The 13908-nt window shown below is 32.5% G+C and overlaps 2 long non-coding RNA genes across 2 annotated transcripts; both read left to right on the plus strand.

Annotated features, from left to right (window-relative positions):
• The first annotated feature begins 1207 nt into the window (after nt 1-1207).
• Nucleotides 1208-2490, plus strand: LOC107897240 (uncharacterized). The gene is made up of 2 exons (XR_001684076.2): nt 1208-1917; nt 2184-2490. It is a non-coding gene; the product is annotated as an uncharacterized lncRNA (long non-coding RNA).
• Nucleotides 2491-3122: 632 nt separating this feature from the next.
• On the plus strand, nt 3123-11196 carry LOC107897241 (uncharacterized). Its single transcript, XR_001684077.2, has 2 exons — nt 3123-3553; nt 9647-11196. It is a non-coding gene; the product is annotated as an uncharacterized lncRNA (long non-coding RNA).
• Nucleotides 11197-13908: the final 2712 nt, after the last annotated feature.

Here is a 13908-nt window from a genome sequence, read left to right on the forward strand (position 1 = left end):
TATTTAGTTATTCGGTCAAACAAAAAATCGAAACCCAGCTCATTAGGGCACGATTTCTCGAATTACCAAACACGAAATATTACATTGTTTTGAAAAGTTTTTAAATAGGAGCGATTATAAAAATGGACTTGAAATACATTTATTTGGTTTGTTTGAAGTAAAGAAAGTGAAATGTTCTATTTTAGGCAAATAAGTGGGCAATCTCAATCATAATACAATACACGGAAATGAAGAACAAAGTAACAAGTATGGAAAATATACATGGATAACATATTATACAAGTTATGGACAATAATATAAAGATACAAATATGTAAATCGAAACACACCCAATGATAATAATCTTGCAACATAAACTATTTACCATTTCTAAATAAAGACTAATGAATAAAAAATCTATTTTGAACAATGAAACAAAAAACTTTTGAATGGTAATGAACAATGTTAAAACTTTTAAAGGAATATAAATTTGAAATTTATAATATATATATAAAAGAATTTTAAAGTAAATTATATGTATATAAACAAATAGTATATGCAAAAACTTGAAATAACTCTTAAAAATAAACATAATAATACATAAAATATAAAGTTTAACATATAAATGAATTTCAAACAAGTATTATAAGAAGAAATTTAAGATCAGTGCTATACCAAACAATTTAAAACCCAAATTTATAAAAAAATATATAATATAAATTATGTACATAAAAATAATTATGGGTACCCATATAAAAATTTTAAAACAAATAATGTATATATTAAAAAGTTTAAATATAAATGAATTATATAAATAAAACCATATAAAAATATACAAAAGAATATATATGAATTACAACCTATAATATGAAATCAATGATCATACAAAATAATTTAAAACAATATTTATTTATCAACAATTACCAATATACATAAAGTAAAAAAAAACTTAATAAAAATAATACATATATAAAAATAATAAGGGTGTTTTAAAAAACAAAATATATAGTAAAATAGGATCTTTAAAAGAAATAAATTATATAAATATATTTGAAAGAAAATCTATAAGCACAAATAATTTTAAAAGAAAATACATAAAATAATATGAAATCAATAATATATATATAAAAAATTGTATAACATAAATAATGTTTAGAAGAACAATTTAAAATAAGTAATGAAACCATTTTAAAATAAATAGTACATAAAAACAGGTTTATTAAGCGATATATAAAGTAATTGAAAGTAAGAATTAAATTTCAATCAGAATAAAACATGTGGTACAAATTATAAAAATGAAAAAAAATTAACAAATTATGAATCAGGATCAAAATAAACGCGCATGTAAAGGAGAGGGACTGATAGGGAAAATATCTCAAGCCCTCAAAACATAGCGTTTCAGCATAGATCTAAATGAAACAGAGGCAAAATCCCTGGGGCAAAAATTAAAAAAAGAAAAGAGAAATGAGACCTCATTGAAAAATGCCTCAAAAGCGGAAGGACTGAGGGTGCAAATAGACCCTCAGTCCAAAACACGCGGATCCTAGGCGGGTTTCGGGTCAGAGCTTGGGCATGGGTCACTAAACGACGCAGTTTTGGAGCTATTGAACTCAGCCCCAAACGATGTCATTCCAATAGTTTATAAAAGGAAAAAAAATATATATATTAAAACAAATCATTTTTTTCATGTTTTCAGGAAAAAAAAAAGAGAAAAAAAGGGGGGAGCTCTCTCGGGTCTTCTTCTCTGGCGATCGGACCACCGTTGGTCTGTTGCCGACGAACACCGCCTACGGTGGCCGGAGGCATGAAATCGGCCTCTTTTCAACTCGTTTTTCTTCCCCGACCCTAAATCTGCAGCCATAACACCTAAAAAACCCTCGATCGTTGAAAGAAATCGAGAAAACCATTTAGTTTCCTTCCTTTCGATCGCCCAAAAAAGGTAAAAAAATATGGTACCCTCTGTATATCTATCTGTATATATATTATATTTGATGTGTGTAGGCTAAAAAGCGTGAAAATATACCTTCGGATGAATCTTTTTTGCTATTTCGATTTTTTTTGTATTGCTTTTGTAATCCCCCTTACAGATTACATTCGGCCTATTTTTATAGCCGATTTTCTAGAAAAAAATAAAATAAAATAAAAACTGATTTTGTTATACATTTGCTGGCTATTCTGGAACTGCTTAGTTGTTTCCTCTCGCAGGTTCGATTGACGTGGATGTACAAAGGCCGTACAAAGGCAACACATGGGGTGTACGGCGTATAGAGGCGCTGGAGACTGCTGTTGAGGAAGCTACGATGCTGTGCTAGGGTTTCAATTTCTAAAACCACACTCTGGGCCATTTGGGCTCATTTTAAGATTGGGCATGCAAATTTGGGTCAGATTGGGTTCTTATTGTAAAATGGGTTTTGAAATTTAGGCTTTAATTTGTATTTGGGCTGGTGAAGGTTGTAAGTGGACTATTTGTACTGTTTTAATTTGGACTTTATTTAATTTTTATTTTAATTTATTTTTGGTTTATTTACTTTTTTGATAATTTATGGGCCCGATCGAAATAAACCTATTACAGGAATTATCCCGTTTATGATTTGAAACCATATATTATCTCAAATCTAATAAAATAGGATGAATTAAGACTAAAGAAAAAAGAATATACAATAATTTTAACTTTCATTCTAAGCTATTTCGCTAAAAACTTTTACTAAAAAAACTCAAAAAGAGAATAAAAAAAAAAGAGTATACCATATTTTAGATACCATGTTTTGGACTCTCCCAATAATAACATCACTTGATGTCTTTTAAGTTTAAACATATCTCAATTCTGTAAATCAGCTTTTCAAATGTTAAAGTTGGTAATACTTCCGTGAACAAATCTGTACTTCTCTATCATTTTTCTTCTCAATATCATAAATGATATTTTAATTTGGTATAATGGCATATTTGTCGCATATACATTGGCAAAATATTCAATGTGTCTTGTACTTTCGACCTTTAATTATCGAAACGTGGCAATTTTCAGAAAGAAAGTCTGACATTTAAAACCTAGGGGCTTGCTAACAAAATTGACCATTTTATTTATGAAAGCAAAAAAAAAAAACAGGGGGCGGACAAAATACGATGGGTTTCAAAACATTTAATATCCATCAGAAAAAAATTAAATCAAGTTTCATGACCTTTGATCTGTAATCCCTAACCATTCCCTCCCCTTTTTTCTTCAATCTGAAATTCATAGTCATTCCCATTCCTTCTCATTCTTTTGATATCTTCCAACAAATCTAACACCAGGTAACTAAGATTCACTACTGTTGCATTAGGAAAAATGTTCCAACGAAAAAAGAACCCATTTTGCATGTTATTCATTTCGAAATATCCCACCTTTATTGATCTTTCAGTGTTTTGATTATTGAAAAATCTCGTATTTTGGTCGAACTATATTTCCATCTATCGAAAATTTGATCCGTTCACTACTGAACCGTACTTTCAAGTTGCTAAAAACCCACCTTCAAGGGAAATACATGTTCATATTTCGAGAAAACCTTACTGAAGTGAAACCCTGCTTTCCTTATATTCTGGTAAGACCCTATTTTCGTTATGGATATGCGATCAAGTTTCGTATTATTTTGGTAAGAAACCTAATTTGTTCCTCCTTTTTTTCAGCGGTTTTGTCTGTACAAGGTTATTGAAAAAAGAGTATAGTGGGTTTGTAAGTGTGCATAGGGATATAGACAAATTAGGCCCCTTCAATTTATCAAATCTGCCACTTATTCATGCAAAAAAAAAAAAACAATGGACTTCTAATCAAATGTTGTGGATGATGCTTGTATAATATTTAATTTAATTGTTAAAATATTTTATTCTGATCAAATGTTGTGGATGACGCTTGTAATGGACTGTGCACTTTGAGATGGCCTTCACAAAACTCATGCATTTAGGTGATACATTTGTTGATAACCCTAAGGTAGATTATATAGGTGGGGTTGTTGAAGTGTGGGATGTGTCCCTAATTATTTGTGACATGGAGATTTGTGTGAGTTGGTTATAGAGTCAGGGTGTAGGGGTGTTAAAAATTTGTATTATTTAACACTGAGTAGTTTAGATGTTGGTTTAGTTCTGTTTTGTGTTTGGGATAATAACTCTTTTAATCACATGGAGATGTGTGAATAAGCGAGAGGTCAACAAAGGGAGCTCGCAGCATCAGCTTGCACGTGCTAAAGGGAGTTCGTGGTCTCAACCCATGCAAACACAAGGAGTACATGTGTCTAATATGCCCGAGGTTTGCTCAGAATGTCAGTCCAATGAATAGTGGAGTTAAATCATGAATAGTAAAATTAAGTCATGAACAGTGATAACATGTATAAATATTCGATTGTCCCTTTCAATGGAAATGAGCTGCGAGTTCCCCCTGTTGACCTCTTGCTACATTCCTCGCACACATCCCTTAGGCGAGTCTATCCAGGTTGCGGGTAAACGACCCAGATCTTATTTGGGTTTCGAGTTGGTGATCCTTAGCGTATAACAACATTAATGAGAATAGTGAGGGTGTAGATCCAACTTGTGAGGGACGTGAGGAATTTCTTAGAGAGTGCAAAGGGATTGAAGAAGCTGAAGGTAGTGATGATGATCCATTAGAAAATGTTGAGTGGGCTAGTGACAAGGATAATGAGGAGTAGCAGTAGATTAACAATCTCTTTAGAAGTTTTAGGGATAATGTAGAAGATAGAGATGTTAGGCAATATGACATCCCAATTGATATAGTTTTGGATGACCTTATCTTAGAAATTAAGAAAAGAAGGGCATCTGTTAATACTACCACAGTAGGTGAGTCTAGTGGGGTTGGGAGTGCAGCAGATTACTTAGAATCCTTAGATCTAGTGAGTAGTGATATTGATGAGGATGGAGATGTTGTCTTCAAGAAGTCAGAGAAGTGTTATTTTGACCTTACTAATCTAATGCCTCATTTTCAGTTAGGTTTGATTCTTGAGAGTCCAAAACAGTTCAAGTCAGCATTGAAAAGGTATGCAATTGCTAAGAGATTTGATTTTAAGTTAGCTAAGAATGAGAAAGACAAAACTAAGGCTGTTTGCAACTGGAGGGTTCTCCTTTTTACAGTTTATGTTGGGGTAGATTCAATGGATGAGCTTTTTAACATTCAGGCTTTTAGAAATCATCACACTTGCTCCATAACTTCTAAGAATTCTCGAGCATTATAAGGTGTTGGCAAAACATTTTTTACCTAAACTTAGAATTATGCCATATTTAAAACTGATCGAGATGGTGAAACTTGCTTAGGAAGAACTAAAGGTTGATGTGTCCTTGGGGATTTGTAGGAGAGTGTTATGCGCCTTGGCATAAGATCTAGTCACAGGTCTAGACGAGAAAGTATCATTGCTTCGACCTATGGTTACTCAAAAGGCAGATTCGTCCTTGACTGAACCCCCTCTCAAAATAACGTTTCTTTTGATAGAATAATTACTTTTCCTCTTTATTTCATATTGACAGCCTTTTATAGACTGTTAATAACAAAGGAAAGAGTCCTAATTGACATAAAATAGAATTCCTAACTTAGAGTTTATGAAGGAAATAAAAACCTAATATAATAGATAAGTAAAACTAAAACTCTTAGTAAAACCTGATATATAATAAATAAATAAAACTAAAAACTCCTATTGCAATTAAAGTGTCCATATCATTACTTCCCTTCTCGGAATTGAGCTTGTCCTCAAGCTCAAATTCAAAATAAACTTCAGAACTTATCCAAAATCATCTATCTCATCATCATCTTGCTTGCCTTCAACATCTGGTACTTCTATCCAAAATAACCTTTTACATTTATGTCCCATGGAATAAGACTCGTCACAATTATAACACAGCCCTTTAGCCATTCTTTCCGCCATTTCTATCCGTGTCAATCTCTTAATAAATGGTGCAGAAGAACCTATTTTGCCGTTGTTCTCTGTTGGTTCTATTGTTTGTCCTCCTCCCTTGGCAAAGCTCTTAGTTATTGGAATAATGGAATTGCTGCCAGTGTTTCGGGAAGCTGACCAGTTTAGATTGGTTTGAGATAACATCTTGGAAGAGACTTTTTGTTTTCGTTCCAATGCTCGAGCCATATTCATTGCAACTCCAAGGTTTCCCGGATGTTGCATCTCGATATCAATTCTAAGTTCCTCTACTAATCCGGTAGTAAAAAGGTTTACTTGTTGTCGAGGTTTAAGATCCGTAGTCCTAGCCAGTAGTGATTGAAATTGACGTTGATATTCTTCTACCGTCCCAGTTTGTCTCAAGTTTGCAAGTTCCCCCAAGGGGTTATTACTCATAGGTGGCCCAAACCTAACATGACAACACTCTCTAAAGCACTCCCAATCCAGATTTTCCTCCTCTTCCTCGATTTGATCAAACCACAATTGTGCTTCTCCTAAGAGATGGAATGAAGCTAAGCCGACTTTGTCTTCTTCGTTGGTCCGCTGATTGCCAAACAATTTTTCGCATCTTTTTAACCATCCTAAAGGATCACCAACACCATCATAAGTGGGAAATTCCATCTTGGAGTATTTTGGCACCATGCCCCCACCGTGTTGTGAATCTGAATTTCTTTTCTTACCTCCACTGCTGCCTTGTTCTTCATTATTTTTTTCTAAATTCTCTTTCGTTGTCTTTTGGACCGAAAGAGATAAAATCGCCATCTGCTCCTCTAATGCTTGTTGCCTTGTAGCCATTTGTTCCATAAATGCCTCCAGCTTGGCTGTCAAAGTTTTTTCGTCACCCATGACAATTGACTCCGATACCAAGTTGTTATGCGCCTTGGCGTAAGATCTAGTCACAGGTCTAGACGAGAAAGTATCCTTGCTTCGACCTATGGTTACTCAAAAGGCAGATTCGTCCTTGACTAAACCCCCTCTCAAAATAACGTTTCTTTTGATAGAATAATTACTTTTCCTCTTTATTTCATATTGACAGCCTTTTATAGACTGTTAATGACAAAGGAAAAAGTCCTAATTGACATAAAATAGAATTCCTAACTTAGAGTTTATGAAGGAAATAAAAACCTAATATAATAGATAAGTAAAACTAAAACTCTTAGTAAAACCTAATATATAATAAATAAATAAAACTAAAAACTCCTATTGCAATTAAAGTGTCCATATCAGAGAGCTAAAGACTTAGCAAATGAACAAATTAGTGAGAGGTATAAGTATGAGTTTAAGGAGGGCAGGTTTTGATGGGGCTATAGATTTAATGGTTGACAGACCTTTTTCTAATCATAGGCCTAGATTTAGTAGGTTTTATGTTTGTTTTAGTAGTATGTAAAAAGGGTTTAAAGAGTGATGTAGGCCTTTTGTGAGTTTGGGTGGGTGCTTTCTAATGGGAATGTTGAAAGGTGGCTTATTGGTTGCTGTGGAAGGGATGCCAACAATCAAATATACCCTATTGCATAGGCATTGGTGGAAAGTGAAACAAAATATTCTTGAGGATAGTTTTTAGAGAATGTAAGAAATGATCTTCATATAATGAATGGTGAAAGATTTACCATTCTGAGTGACATGCATTAAATCTGATTTTTTCTATTGATTGAGGGCTTAATTGAAGCAGTTGGTCTGTAATTCCAGAAAATGAGCACAAATTCTGTGTTAGGCATTGGTTTGCCATTTAGAAAAGAGTTTTCAAGAGTTTAGAGTTGCACAAGTATTTTTGGAGTTGCAGCAAGGTAACATCAGAAGCTGAATTTCGGAAAATGGCATCTGCACTAGGTGAGGTGAAAAGGCAAGCACTGTTAAAAATATTGAAGAAAAAGCCTATACATTGAGGTGAGGCATTTTTCTCAGCTAGAAACCTATGTGATTTTGTAGACAATAATATAGCATAAGCCTTTAATGCTAGGTTAAGACAAGCTAGACACATGTCTATAATTTCCATGTTTGAGGAAATTAGACATTATGTTATGCACCACTTGCTGGGAACAAATTTTGGCCTGTTACAAACATGGGCGCTATTGACCCTCTACTACCAAGGAAGTTACCAGGCAAGCCAAAAAAGAGAGTGCTGAAGAGGACGAATGTAGTGGAATCAACTTGTCTAGAAAATGGAGGATAAGATGCAAAATATGTTTTATGTTGGGACATAATTCAATTAAAAAACAAGATAATGTAAGTTATCTCAATCTCAATTACTTTTTTTTTCTATGTTTTCAATATGGCTTCTAATCAAGTGTTTTTTTCAAGATTGACAATAATGGCAATACTGGTGAACTAGTACCCAAAAGCCCTACTTAGTCTGAAGTTGAGGTACATTTAATTGTTTTCCCTTTTATAGTACTCTTTCATAATCTTCAAGAGCAACACCACCAACATCTGCAGTAACACAAACAACACCAACAACAGCTTCACATGTAGCTCCACAACCACCAATTGTAGCAACTCGTTTTTCAACATGAATTATACAGCAACACCACCAATAACTCATGTACAAACACCTACAACAAGACCACCAATTGCTCAAACAACAACCCCGAAACACCAATTCAACCACCTAATAAAATATCAAAAAGGGGAAGAAAAATCATGGAGGGCAATGGGTTTATGTCAATTTGAGTAATGGTGTAACAACTCATTTTAAGTGGTGTCGAAAATAGTGGTTTTGAGACCACAATTTCGACGAGCGAATTAATATTTTTAATGTTTATTTAAAGTCTGTAAGATTAATTAGGCTTGTCTAGAATTCTTGTTAAGAAATTTTAAGGTTTAAATAGTTAATTAAGTAAAAAAACTAAACTGAAAAAAGTGCTAAAGTTTATTTCTATTAATTAAATGAGTCAAATGGTTATGGAAAGGTAAATAAGTGAACTTAAAAAAGAAATTATTATTGGACATTCATGGACAAATGTTTGTTACTTGTTAATTAAAATAACTAAGGGTAAAATGGTAATATGATAATTAAAACTAAACAAAACAAAAAAAGGAAGTTATCATCTTCCTAGGTCATCACCTAATTTTAAAGAAGAAAGAAACCCACCATTGTAGAAGCTTGATTCATCTAGATAGTTTCACCTTGCATGGTATGTAATTTTCACTTATTCTTAGTAATATTTGTGTTTTTGTTATCGTATTAGATTAATTAGGCTCGCCTAGAGTCAATTTGTAAAATTATTAAAAGTATAGCGACTGACCATGATTGAGTTTGAATGTGTTTTGATTTTAGTTAATAGATTATTAAAATTTATTGTTAAATAAACATGTTTTGTTAAGTGATTTGTAGTAATTTTAAGGTCTAGGGATTAATTTATTAAAATAGTAAAATTTATTGGTAAAAATGTGAAATTGTGATAAATATAGGCTGTTAAGGAACCCTATGAAAATGGTTAGCATGAAATTTTATTAATTGTAAGTTTCGTGTTTAGGGATTAAATTGCATAAAAGTTAAATTATTAGAGGTAATTTCGTAATTTTACATTAAAGTGGGTTATTAAACTATTTGAATGATTTAATTGAATGAAAATATTATTTAGACCAAGAAAAGAACCAACTGGACATGAACTGATGAAAAGCGAAAGTCTCATATGAGTTATAAACTTATTAATTTGTTTTTGAATTGTATGTTATTCAATGTTATGTTAGATATGATTTAAGTTGGTAATATAACGATGTTTTGGATATTTGATGGTTTAACAGTCTCGGTTTCGGATACCGGTCTTGGATGTCCTATTAATTGTTGAAGTCTTGCATTTGATGCGAATTCTCCACAACTAGTGTGAGCATTATTGAAAAGGTTACAATTACATGAAAAGACACTTTGTGTAAGTGTTTCCTGAGTATTCAATGTTGTTTAATATGGTTCAATGGGCACTTTAAGTTAAATGAAAAAGTATGTATATGAAATGAGCCATGATGTTAAGCATGGGAAATGAGCTATGATGCTGAGTATATAAATTTGATAGTATGATATGTGAAATTATGTTGAAAAGAGAATCTAATGATATATGATAGATGGTTTGTATATTGAAATTTATTTAATGAAATATTACATGAATTAGGTGAAGTTATATGCTTAATATTCACCTACCAACTTTGTGGAGTTTTTGTGTATAAGATTGAAATGTATGCATTTATTTTAATAATTGAATTCATGCTTGAATGGCTATAAATAATATATGCGGTAAGTTTAAATTTACATATACGAGTTTATTAAGCACTAGTTTACATAGTTGTTTTCTTTGTCTTGTAAATCATCGGGAAGTTTAATGGGTTGGAACTTTGTCAGAGGTCTATCACACTATTAGTCGACCATTTTAATAGTTATGATTATTTTGGCTATAGTTATAAATGACATGTATAGGGCTTATATGTAATAGGAGTTTTTGATTATACTATTTGGCTAATGTGATGTGGTTATGTCTCTTGCATATAAGTTTTGTTTTGACTTGTAATTGCATAAGTATGTTTGTCTTTTTTGTCACTTTAAAAGGCATTGTAAATATATGGCTTATGACTTATTCATATGAGATTGAAGTGGTTTAATGATGTGTGAATATGGTGATGTATGTTTAGGTTATAATGTAACTTCAAATGAATTGATGTGTTATTTGAGGTGCCTTTTGATGGCATATTGGTTTAGTGTAGGATGAGTGAATATTTAGCATGTTTTTGATGTTTTGAAGTATGTTTTAAACATGTGAATGTTGGTAGAATTAGTGTGTATTAGTGTGTCTTGGTGTGCAAGAATTAGTTTTGGAATGGCTTGTTTTAGGGGTAACTTGTGTTGCATACGGCCTAAGACACAGGCTGTTACACTGCCACCCCATACGGTTGTGTTATTATTGTTCTTAGGTGCAGGTTTCACATGGTCTAAGACACAACCTGCGACATGGTCATGTGTTTCAAGTCAAAATGTAACACGGTCTGGCAAACAGCTTACGACAAGGTCGTTTGACCCAACATCGAATGCGCATACGGCTTGCGACACAATTGTGTGGCCCTATTTTGAATATATACGGGCTAGGACACGGTCGTGTGTCCAGAGTTCGAATGTCTAGAAGGTCTAGGCTATGCCACACGGCTGTGTGACCTGTATTTTTCAAAATTTTATGTTTTCCCAAATTTTTCTGTTTTGCTTCAAATTGACCCCTAATTGTTTCCAAGTTAATTTTTAAGGCTCAAACGTGTTTGTTTACTATGATTATATTAAGTTGTTAATTATTGATATTAAGATATATAATTGTTTCTATTTTGATGTTAAATGTTCTTATTAGTACGGTAATGTTTCGTAACCCTAATCTGGTGATGGAGATAGGTTTGATTGTTATAAATGGTCTTAAAAATTTAAATGTAAGGGAATTTATTCATTTTAAATAACTTTTGGTAAATGGATATAAAATGTATTTTTTTTATTTATGTAGCTTGGAATGTAACACCCTTAACTCGTAACCGTCGTCGGAATAGGTTAAGAGGTATTACCAGACTTGTAATTCAATTCAGAACAATTATTTATCCAGAAACATCATAATTCAATCAATAACATTCATTCACATCCATTATGTACTTATATCAAACATATCAAACTTTAATTATACATTTGGGACTAAATCGTAACATAATACAAATTTTAGAAACTTAGAAATTTTTTAACATTTCAACTATCGCATGCCCGTGTGAACAGGTTGTGTGCTTCACATGTCATTAGAGATGCCTGTGTGTCTAAGTCATGGCAAAACAGGGCATATATACTGACTTGTCCACACGGCCACAAGACACGCTCGTGTGCCAGGCTGTGTGAAAATTAGGGAGACTACTGATTTGGTTACACAGCCAGTCATATGCCCGTGTGTCTAGCCTGTACTTGAAACTGACTTAGCCACACGGCCTAGCACATGCCCGAGTGTGTGTGACCATGTAGCTTGCTCAAGCTCATTTCGAAATGGTCTTCGAATAACATGCTGAGACACATGCTCGTGTCCCTACCTGTGTGGGCAAAAATAGGCTATTTACAAAGTTATACTGCCAGCCTAATATCACATGCATTCATGACCACAATTCACAACCCAATTGGCAATCATTTTATAACCATTTCATGTACAAAATATAACCAATTTCAAACAATTCATATCAACTCACTATATCTTGTCATTACCAACATATTCATACACACATACCTCATTTGATATCATTCAAATATACCAATTTTGCATTCATGAGTCAAACATGTATAAACCACATATTAAAATAACATTTACTAATAATTCAAGCCATATCACATAGCTTGTTCATATACCAAATTTACATCAATAACATTAACATAAGATGGTTATACTTCACAACCTATAAACTAGCTTATACATGCCATATTTCCATATTTTTCATAAGTTCCAAAAGTACCAAAAAGTCGCCTGGATAGTGTGATAGTAATCTCCGACTTTATCCGAATCGAGCAAGCTTTCGAATCGAGCATGCTTCTGAATCGAGCATTATAAACGGAGTAAGCATTAAGCTTAGTAAGCACGTATAATATAGAATTAAACTTACCAAATGACAATAAGCATTATAACAAATCAAAATCCAACCCATTTGCTCATAATGCCTATTTACATAACCATTCATAAGTTAGTCATGTAACATTCATATAACATCAAATACTAATTATATAAGTATCTCATATATCATAATATCCATGTAATTCATATAATTCATGTAAATCATGTAACTTATAATTCATGTAAATCATATAGCTCTTATATCATATGATCTACATATTTCATATCGGTATTATGCCCGTTGAACTTACTGAAATATCGAAGGATACTCGAATGATACACATTAAGTGTATAATTCGGTAATCCGTTAATTTATCATCATTTTTGCTCTTTCGAGCCATGATCGGTAAGCTCCTTCTGAGCTGATAAACAGTAAGCTCCAAAGAGCTGAACGGTAAGCTCTGTAGAGCTGAAACAGAAACGATAAGCCTTGAAGAGCTACAACAATAAGCTTATACGAGCTATGGTGAGTCCGCAACAAATGCAGACGCTTGACCAAACGGTAACCCTAGTGACATGTCACTTGTATCCTACGACTTTTTACGGTTTAAACGGGATTCGTATTTCATGGTAAGCGTTATTTTAGGCATCCTTATTCCATTAATCACATATATTCAATCTATATACATTCATTTCAAATGCATACAATTAATTTAAATTTAGATTCTAATTATACGAACTTACCTCGAGATTCTAATTATACGAACTTACCTCGAGTTGCTCGGATATCAACTAACGGCTACTTGTTAATATTTTCTTTTCCTCGATCTAAACCCGAACTCAGCTTATCTTGGCCTATATATTAACAAATTCAAAATTTTTAGTAACCATTTAATTCAATTCACACATTTGGAAAATTACACATGTCCCTATACTTTTGACTAATTTACAATTTAGTCCTTTATACACAAAATGGCAAATTTATGTAATTTACCCTTAACCCTTCTATAGCCGAATTTCATATAACCTTATAGCAGCCCATATTTTTATTTTATTCACATTTCTAACCACAACATTTCTATCTTTTACAATTTAATCCTTAATTCCCATTTTTGTCAAAAAATCACTTTATAAAACTTGAATATCTATTAACAAGCATCAATAATCTAACAAGAAATTTCAAAATACCTAAATATTCAACAATGGCATATCTCAAAATGTTTAACAGTTTTAAAAACGAAGGTACGGGTCAGCTAGATTAAGCTGCAACGAACTCAAAAACGTAGAAATCATTAAAAATCGAGTCAAAACCGTATCTTAATCTAGCTAAGAATATGCCAAAACCATGGAAGCTTCAAAACCCCTATTTTTTTTCTCAAATTCGGCAATGAAGATGAAGGAAATAATATTATTTTGGTTTTATTTTATTTAATATAACATAATTAATATTTTACCAAAATAACCTTA

This window comes from Gossypium hirsutum, chromosome A10 (genome assembly GCF_007990345.1).
Source record: "Gossypium hirsutum isolate 1008001.06 chromosome A10, Gossypium_hirsutum_v2.1, whole genome shotgun sequence".
NCBI classification, from domain to species: Eukaryota; Viridiplantae; Streptophyta; class Magnoliopsida; order Malvales; family Malvaceae; genus Gossypium; species Gossypium hirsutum.